Raw genomic sequence first — 11,030 nt, forward strand, 5'->3', positions numbered from 1 at the left:
GTTAATATAAATGTTATAATATATGTTTTAGTGTTTTTATGTTATTAAAAGTTATAGTGTTTATATTTCATATTTTTTATTATTCGTTGTATATATATATTCTTTAATACAAATGTTATAATAGATGTTTTTCTATTTTTATGTTACTAAAAGTTGCAGTTCATATTTTTGTTCATACGTTTTGTTATCCGTTATATTATCATTCATTTGATATATAATTTACACAATTTTAAACGGTTTATAAAATTATCAAATAATTGTATATGTCACAATGACTTAAAAATTAAACTATAATGTTTAATAAAACTAATATGTTAACTATATGTTTGCTTTACTACTAACATTTTGTTTCAAAGTAGAAATATTAAATAATAATTTGGTAAAAGTTATTATTTTAACTATATAATTCTATTCTAGCGCAACGCGCGGGGATTCGCCTAGTATCTTATAAAGCTAGCATTTTTCTAAGCATCACATTGATTTGAATCTCCTTTGTCCTTTCATATTCTCAAAACTTATAAAAGAGGCAAATTTCCAAGCACCATATTGATTTGAAACTCCCATGTTTTTTCATATTCTCCAATGACTTTTCAAATGCATTTTAGTAATGATTATTAATTGCTTATACATCAAACATGTTATATAAGTTGTTACATGTGATTTATGAATCTTTGTTTCTCTCTTTAGTTCTTGGTTTCCTAAACATCTCACTTTGAGTGAAATTCTTTCTGCATCTTCTTAGTTTATAATGTCACCAACTTGAAACATTACAGTTTTAGCAACATTGCACCACACTTCTCCAATCACTCATGTAAGAAGAATGTTAATTACATTGTGTTTTTCTATATATCTTATAAAGCTAGCATTTTTCTAAGCATCACATTGATTTGAAACTCCTTTGTCCTTTCATATTCTCAAAACTTATAAAAGAGGCTAATTTCCAAGCACCATATTGATTTGAAACTCCCATGTTTTTTCATATTCTCCAATGACTTTTGAAATGCATTTTAGTAATGATTATTAATTACTTATACATTAAACATGTTATATAAGTTGTTACATGTGATTTATGAATCTTTGTTTCTCTCTTTAGTTCTTAGTTTCCTAAACATCTCACTTTGAGTGAAATTCTTTCTGCATCTTCTTAGTTTATAATGTCACCAACTTGAAACATTACAGTTTTAGCAACATTGCACTACACTTCTCCAATCACTCATGTAAGAAGAATGTTGATTACATTGTGTTTTTATATAGAAAAGGCAAAATATGATTTGTTGTGTTATGGATTTAAAAAAAATGGTCGTCGGATGTTGTATATTTAATTGTAGTGGATGTCTAATATTAGGATTTGGTTCATAATATTCTTTTTATATGTTATTATCCTTTTGTTTATGTTATATGAAGATTATTGTGCAATGTGGGTGGTTGTGTGGTAACTTTATGTTTGTAATTGTATTTTAGTTTTCATTTATGGGTGGTTGTAATTGTACTTTATATTTGTAATTATATTTTAGTTTGTATTTTACTTTGCGTTTATGGTGTTTACGGGAAGAAAAATATGAGAATGATCGATACTTTGATTGTTGGCGTTTTTTTGTTGTATGCATCATATCCACGTTAAGCATAGGTGGACATTTAACCTTATGGTTTATGTTATGATAGAGTAAAAAAAATTATATTTGTTTTATTTAGGTACCTTTATCTTTGTTTTGTAAAAGTCTTGCTACACAAGTTTTATCTTTGTTCCACTTATATAGAAGAAATTATAAAATGTTTACCTTTTTTTAATATTGGAATGCGATTGTCCTTTCTATTTTTTCCCTTTGGTGTACGACACAAATGAACACAAGTAAGATTTAAAATAATTAGCATTATTAATAAATTTATTTATAAATAACTTAAAATTTCATCCAGTTGTAGTATATGAAGTATTTTCAACCAAATGCCCAATTTCCTTAACAATTAAACACCAATAGATGTTTATAATTCTCATTTTATTAACAAATATTGTTTTTTCTATGATAAGTAAATAAAAATTGTTATAACTATTTTCTTAAAACAACATGATAACAATAATAGTTTAAACAACATAAATTGAAAAAAATAGATTATGATACATTGGAAAAACGATTAATGTTTGAAATTAATCATAAACGAAATAAAAAAATGTTTAAATAAATGGTTTTCCAATTAACAATGTCAATAGTTAAAAAATGTATCAAATAAAAAACTACATTTAACTAGCTAAATTCACACACAACAGATGAATGGATACCATTGAGATGATATGATCCTAAAATACATCTATCTAAATTGATTGACCATAAGTAGATGCTATTATAATGATTTGGTTTTAATATATATATATATATATATATATATATATATATATATATATATATATATATATATATATATATATATATATATATGTGTGTGTGTGTGTGTGTGTGTGCGCGCGTGTCTTATGGTATATTTAAAATAATTATAATATATTATAACATCTTAGTGCAATATTCATTTGAAACCCCCTATTTTAATTAATATCACTCAAAATTCTTCTTAATAACGACTTAAACACTCAAAAGTTTTATAACATATATATTATGTTTAATATGCATTTAATGAAAATATTACTATAAAAAGTCAATCTTTTATGTAGACAACCATATAAATCACATACAATTGAAAAAAAAAAGCTTAAAGATTTTTGTGTTAGTTTGAAGTATTTTGACCGTTTTTTGAATTATTTTATTATGGTAGAGCTTTTAATTTATATGTTTGTTATATGTTAATTCTTTTTTTATATTTTTTTTGTTATAGTATTCTTTTAATACAATTGTTGTATGTTGTGGTTGAATCGTTAATGGAAATTATATTGTATACATGTTATCGATCATATATTATATATGTTGCTTCAAAAAATAATTAATTAAAATTCATGTTTTTTTTAACGGTAAATACAAATTTATACTAAACTACTCCTAAATTATTACACCTATGTCCACGGTAGGACTTGAACCCTCGACCTCAAGGAGGGAGAGCAACACCGGATACCGCTAGACTAGATGTTATATTTTCTAGGGGTGTGTATGAGTCGGTTTCGTTCGGTTATAGGCTAAAACCAAACCATAATAATTGCAATCAGTTAATGAATTTTGGTAACCAATGTGAATCAGTTAACATTTTAGTCCGTTAATGGTGTTCGGTCATCGATTAATATCGGTTAACGATAATGGTTTAAAATGATATGGAAATAAAAATACATTACTATAAAATGTGAGAAACAAAAAAAAGCATTGCGATAAAAACTACATTACTATAAAATGTGAGCAACAAAAAATCATTGCTATAAAAAGTGAAAAATTAGAAAGTAGGATGCTAAAATTACAAGTGATAAATTAATGGTGATAAACTAATACCAAATTGTATAACTAAATCTAATTCAAAATTAAGTACTTTATAATTGTGACATGATTACTCTTCAAATTCTCAGTTTCCAATATAATTACATATTATATACCTTATATATATATATATATATATATATATATATATATATATATATATTACAGTTTAGTTAATATTGTTGGATTGATTCAGTTCATTTTGTAGTGATTTGGTTTTTGATGAAAACCATAAGGGAATCATATGTGTTCGGTTAATCAATATTAGAAATCACACCATCTTTTGGTAATGGTCCGATTATAATGGTTCAATTATATTGGTTGATTGGGTTTTGGTGTGGTTTTCGATTAATATGTTCACCCTCAATATTTTCCATGTAAGTCTCTTTTGAAATTCAAATCGTTAATCTTATCATGTTATACTAATCTTGCGCAACGCGCGAGTATACGCTTAGTATACTTATAAATGAAGCATTTTTCCTTTCACCACATTAATTTGAAACTCCCATGAGGCATTTTTTTTCTCAAACCATATTCATTTGAAACCTCCTATTTGAATGAATACCACTCAAAAGTCTCTTATTAATGATTAACCATTCAAAGGTTTTATAACTTATATAATATGTTTAATAAGCAATTAATGGATAGTCTACTATAAAATGTCAATATATTTGAGTAGACACACAAATACCAATCACATACAAAGTTGACAAAGAAAACAAGTTTAAAGGTTTTTGTGTTTGTTTGAGGGCTTTGGACCATTTTTCGAGCCATGTTATTATGTTAAAGTTTTTAATTTGTAAGTTTGTTATATATTAATTCTTTTTTTTCTTGGTTTAAGTATTCTTTTAAGACAATCATTGTATGTTGTGGTTGAAATTCTAATGTAAATTAGATTAGACTTATGTTATCGATCATATGTTATGGAATGTGATATAGATAATATTTAATTAAATATTGTATATATGTTTGTATGTTTGTGTTGCTTCAAAGCAATAATTAATTAAAAATTATGGATATGTCATATTATCCATATTATCCATGTAAGTCTCTTTTAAAATGCAAATTGTCTATCTTATCACTTTATATTTTAGTATATGTTTAACATTTTAAGTATAATAATAAGTGTTTTTTAAAAGTTTTCCTTCACTTATTAATAATAATAAGTGGTTTTAAAATTAACGAACAATAGTTATAAATATCAAAATCAAATTATAAAAATCATGGATATGTCATATTATCCATGCAAGTCTCTTTTGAAATGCAAATTGTCAATCTTATCACTTTATTATTTAGTATATGTTTCATATTTGAATAATAATATTAAGTGTTTCTTAAAAGTCTTATTTAACTTATTAATAATAATAGGCGGTTTTGAAATTAATTAACAATAATTTTAAATGATAAAAATATCAATTTATAAATTACATAACGTTACCAGCAAATAAATTGTATTTTAAATGAACATTATTAATAAAATTAGAAAATAATTGCATAAGTAAAAATATAAATTAATCAATAATTACAATTGTTAAAAATAATACTAAATAGATAATTATATTTAATTCTGTTAATGAGGAAGGTGGGTTGATGTCAATTAATATTATTGTTCAAAATAGTTAAGATTATATATATATATATATATATATATATATATATGTATGAATTAGTGTACAAATATTATGTCAAAGTTAATGTCAATAACACAACCATTATAAACATATATTTTTCAATATTCTAACAATAGATTTTTAACCTACGCCGTGCAATGCACGAGAATTCGTCAAGTGTATATCATATCATATCATACTATATTATAAAGGAAACATTGTTCCTTTCATCACGTTCATCTGAAACTCTCATTCATTTTTTTCTTTCACCACATTTATTTTAAACTCCCATAACTTTTCAATTTCTTTCTAATAACAATTATAAGTTGGTTAATAAGGTTAAATAAATATCAAACATAAAGTGTAATTATATATAAACTAAATTTCAATATTAAAATAATATATTTACTTCTACTTATAAAGTTATGTTTTTTAACTTTTAACATATTATACTTAATTTATTAGTTTTAATATATTGTTGGATGTAAACCATTATCATTTTAAAGATACAATTTTGGAACAATTTGTATAAAATACTTAAATTATTAATTTGAATATAACATTACAGGGTCAACTTAAATATAAATTTTAGTTTAACTTAAACAACCCAAAGATTATTTTGTAAATAGTTAAAATTGATTAATTGTAGTGTCTTTCTAATAATGATTATAAGTTGGTTAATAATGTTAAACAAATATCAAACCTAAGTGTAATCATAAATATACTAAATTTCAATTCTAAAATAATATCGTTACTTCTATTTATAAAGTTATGTCTTTAACTTTTAACATATTATACTTAATTTGATAGATTTAAAATGTTCTTGTATATAAACCATTATCAATTTAAACCTACAACTTTTGAACAGTTTTGACAAAATACTTAAATTGTTAATTTAAATATAACATTACATGTAACATCCGGATTCCCAGGTATCTTAAATTATGTATTTTATTGAGTTTTGGAGAGAGACTCGGCGAGTAGGCGCTCAGACTCGCCGAGTAGAGTCGCGAATCTCCATCCGGGTTAATGACTGGACTCGACGAGTCCATACGTGGACTCGGCGAGTCCACGCTGTTTAATGAAACCCTAATTTCTCGGGTTTGGGGACTATTTAAAGGCCCTTATGGCCGCCATTTGAGGTCACCAGTCATAGAGAGAAACCCTAGAGTGCTTGAGCGTTTTGGGAGAGGAAGGAAGCCATTTTTTTTGACCTTGGGAGTGTTGTTTAGCAAGAAGAAGGAGGTACTAGCCAAGAGGAAGCATAGGAGATTCCTATTCTGTGGATTTGGAGCTAAGATCTTCACATTTGAGGTAGTAATTCGACTCCCCTTCTGTTCTTATGATGATCATATGGATTTAGGGTTTCTTAGACCCTTTGTTGCTTAGATTTGAAGCCCAAATAGTCCCTTATGATGAGGAGGCTTTGGATCTGGATCCATAGAGGTCCAGAGAGCCTTATTCATTAAGCTTTTTGAATAACAATGGAGGCTATGACCTTGAGTTATGGTATTTGGGGCTAAATCATCACATATGATCAAATAGATGTTGTATGTGCATCAAGATGGAAACTTTACGTGGTTATTGGGTTTGGGAATGATAGATCTATTGGTTAGAGGACTGGATCTGACCTCAGGAAGTTGTTTGAGGATGTGCATGGAATGAACTCGCCGAGTCCGTGAACGGACTCGACGAGTAGAGTCGGGTAGCCCCGCGACTCGCGATCTGTGACGACTCATGGAGCATAGGGTTGACTCAGTGAGTCGGAGGGAATTAGAGGACTGGAGTTCAAGGCGGAACTCGCCGAGTCCATGAACAGACTCGGCGAGTTGAATCGGGGTGGCCCCGCGATTCATGCCAGGTGTCACCCGTCGAGTAAGGGGAAAGACTCGACGTGTCATGCGAGATCAGAAAGATAGTGGGCACGTGTAGACTCGCCGAGTCGCCCAAGTGCACTCGGCAAGTCGGGTCAAAGTTTGATCGTTGACCTTTATTGACTTTTAGGGTTTGGTCAACTTTAGGGTCTTTGAGCCATGAGAGGGGTAAAATGGTCTTTTACCCTTCTGAGAGTACTAAGAGGAGGAATAGTCTAGCCTTGAGAGATGTATTGATTCAGAGTGTTTATTTCATATGATTAGGCGGAGGCTAGACCCGACTTTACAGAGTTCGAGCTTTACCGAGTTAACCGAGGTGAGTCTTCTCACTATACTTTACCTAGAGTGGTAATTAGAGCTATGAGACAGAGTATTGTGTATGCTTTTGCATGATGTGATTTCTATGTGTTATATGCTATGTATGTTACAGAGTTTTCAGAGTTAGGACCAGAAGGTCCACAGAGTTAGGGTCAGAGGACCCATAGAGTTAGGGCCAGGGGGCCCATAGAGTTATGGGACTGGGGGGGTCCCACAGAGACACTTTGACCAGAGTGTCAAACAGAGTTATAGCCTCGAGTGGCTAATATGTGTTATGTGTGGTATTTTGGGGAACTCACTAGGCATTTATGCTTACAGTGTTGTGTTATGTGTCTCAGGTACCAGCGAGGATCGCGGGAAGGCGCCGTCTTGATCAGTACACACGCGGGGAGATTTTATTATGATCTTGGGAGATGATGTTATGTGATACAATGGTGTTTTTATAACGATTATGAATGAAAACGTGTTTTATAAAATGTGAAAAATTGTTTTGAAAATTTGGGTGTTACAAGTTGGTATCAGAGCCTTGGTTTGAGGGAGTCAGATTCATCTTCGGGCGTATCTGAACTCAAACTGAGGATTTGAGAGAAATTTTGATGACTAAAAACTTTTTAAAAGAGTAAAAAGAGTTTTGAGACAAACAGAGCAGAGCCGTGTGTACGATCAGCCAGCGCCCGAACGGTGATTTCCCAAAATACCCTTGTAAGTAGTGTTATGAGATATAATATGTTATGATATATGATGAGTTATGCTATGCATGCTAGAGTAGACTAGGTATTCTTATTAGGACTAGAGTGGCCTGATATGTGATGCCTTAGTCTAGGAGTTTTGCTGCTAGGGATACTTGAGAGTGTTTAGATAGCAGCGAGGAGTTTATGAGAGAGCTGCTAGTGAGTAGCATATGGTTAAAGAGAGTAGAGTACTTGGGACTTGGGATCCAAGGAGGAGGACTTAGAGTGGATGCTGATGCGGTGTGGACGGTAGTATAGGGCCCGTACTACTGAAGACACCGGAGCAGTGCGCACCCTAAGTAAGAATCCATTGGGTACTAAGGAGCAAGTAGGGTGGAGTTATCGAGTGCGAGTATACTCGATCGAGTCCCTGATATTTATTATGTTGCATTTCAGAGACATCATGGTTGGGACATGCCACACACCAGAGAGCAGCGGTACTAGTGATGAGGAGATACGTAGGATCATTCATGAGGAGGTGGTTACGGCCATCAGGGCAGAGATACCAGAGATGTTCGGGTCTATCAAGACCACACTGATAGAGACATTTGACGAGAGATACGCTGCTCTTTCTGAGGCTGCGGTTGCTGCGGCCACTGCAGCTATAGCTGCGACTAGGCCGCAGGGTGGTGATGCGTTGCTGTTTCGTGAGTTCAGCAACACAAAACCACCGGAGTTTGATGGGACCCAGGACCCGATTGCAGCGATGAGGTGGATATCAGACATTGAGGGGTGTTTCTTTACTTGCTCATCTCCAGAGCATTTGAGAGTCCGGTTCGCGTTGAACCAGCTTCGCTTAGGAGCGAAGGACTGGTGGAAGTTTGTGACGGCGCACTATTCGCCTACTGAGCTTGTTGCAGTGATCTGGGAGAGGTTCACTGCTATGTTCCGAGAAGAGTACGTTCCCCAGGTGGAGAGGGAGCGTTTGGCCCAGGAGTTTTTGACCCTCAAGCAGGGTACAGAGTCTGTTACAGTGATCACCAGGATGTTCCATGAGCGGGCGATGTTCTGCCCAGAGCACGTGTCCTCCGAGCAGGCACGTATGAGCCGATATCTGAGCATTTTGAGGAGGGATATACGAGAGTTCGTGGCGAACTCGACGTACCGGACATTTGCCGAGCTTCAAGCAAATGCCCGGAAGAGGGAGATAGAGCTGGAGACTCAGGCTAGGGAGGAGGCGGAGTCTCAGGGGAGGGATCGGCGACCGGCACAGTCTCATCCGGCAGCCAAGCGGGCCAAGCCTGCCGATTCGAGATCAGGGAGCCAGAGGGGCCGCACTTGTGGCAAGTGCGGCAAGAGTCATGATGGAGTGTGCAGAGCAGGGTCTTGCTACAAATGTGGCAAGGAGGGGCATATGGCCAAGGATTGCCCCAAGGGGTTTGCAGTCTGTTTTCACTGCAACCAGACCGGACACCGGAAGGCCGAGTGTCCACAGTTACGAGGGTCAGCTCAGGGAGCTTCTCAGGGATCTGCTCCTGCTGCTGTTCGAGCTACAGAGAGTCGGACGGCGAAGGCTGAGGCGCCGAAGGCTCGCGGGAGAGCCTTCCAGTTGACAACGGAGGAGGTCCGCGCAGCACCCGATGTGGTAGCTGGTACATTTCTTGTGTGTTATGTACCTGCCTTGGTGTTATTTGACTCGGGTGCAAGTCGGTCTTTTGTGTCACTAGCGTTTAGTCAGCGCATCAGTACCCAGCGTGAGGCGTTGAGTCGACCTCTATGAGTTTCCATAGCTGACGAGCGAGCGGTGTATGCTACTGATGTGATTCGAGGATGTGTACTCGAGATCTTCGATGTCGAGTTTCCGATAGATCTGGTCCCGATTGCTATGGGGGACGTATGTGTCATAGTGGACATGGATTGGTTGAGCCGTTTCGGAGCTGTGATTGACTGTGAGCGACAGTTGATGATGATACGAGACCCCAGTGGGGGAGTACTTACGGTGTACGGCGAGGGTTCCCGTTCTGGGTCAGCATTTTGTTCGGCCGCTAGAGCGAGGCAGAGTTTACAGCAGGGCTGTAGTGGGTTTGTGGCTTATGTGGTGGATACGAGAGTAGATGCAGAGAGACCGAGGTCGATCGATGAGGTCCCGATAGTGCGCGAGTTCCCAGATGTTTTCCCCGAGGAGTTGCCGGGTGTGCCTCCCGAGAGGCAGGTAGAGTTTCGTATTGATTTGGTTCCGGGGGCAGCGCCTATCGCCAAGGCGCCCTATCGCCTTGCGCCACCAGAGATGCAGGAGTTATCCTCGCAGCTTCAGGAGCTGCTGGGGAAGGGGTTTATACGGCCGAGTAGCTCGCCGTGGGGAGCGCCGATCCTTTTTGTCAAGAAAAAGGATGGTTCACACCGGATGTGCATTGATTACCGGGAGCTGAACAAACTGACGGTCAAGAACCGTTACCCCTTACCGAGGATCGACGATTTATTCGATCAGTTGCATGGAGCGTCTTGGTTTTCCAAGATCGACTTGAGGTCTGGATATCATCAGATGAGAGTACGAGATGAGGATATCCAGAAGACAGCGTTCAGGACTCGTTACGGGCATTACGAGTTCGTGGTGATGCCTTTCGGGCTCACCAATGCACCGGCGGCGTTCATGGATCTCATGAACAGAGTATGCAGACCGATGTTGGACCGTTCGGTGATCGTGTTCATCGATGATATACTGGTGTATTCGAGATCCAGAGAGCAGCATGAGGAGCATTTGAGAGAGTTACTTGGAGTTTTGAGATCGGAGAGGCTTTATGCCAAATTCTCCAAGTGTGATTTCTGGTTACGAGAGGTCCAGTTCCTAGAGCACCTCGTTAACCAGAATGGGATATTGGTCGACCCGGCCAAGATTGAGGCGGTTATGAGTTGGGAGGTGCCGAGATCCCCCACCGAGATCAGGAGTTTCTTAGGGTTGGCTGGCTATTATCGGAGATTTATCAGGGATTTCTCCAAGATCGCCGTGCCACTCACCAGGTTGACCCGGAAGGGTGTTGCTTTTTCATGGGGACCAGAGCAGCAGGCCTCCTTCGAGACACTTCGCCAGAGACTGTGCGAAGCCCAGTGTTAGCCCTTCCGGAGGGGATGGAGGACTTTGTGGTGTATTGT

The sequence above is a fragment of the Lactuca virosa genome, chromosome 8, assembly GCF_052849685.1.
Source record: "Lactuca virosa cultivar CGN04683 chromosome 8, Lactuca_virosa_CGN04683_v6, whole genome shotgun sequence".
Lineage (NCBI taxonomy): Eukaryota > Viridiplantae > Streptophyta > Magnoliopsida > Asterales > Asteraceae > Lactuca > Lactuca virosa.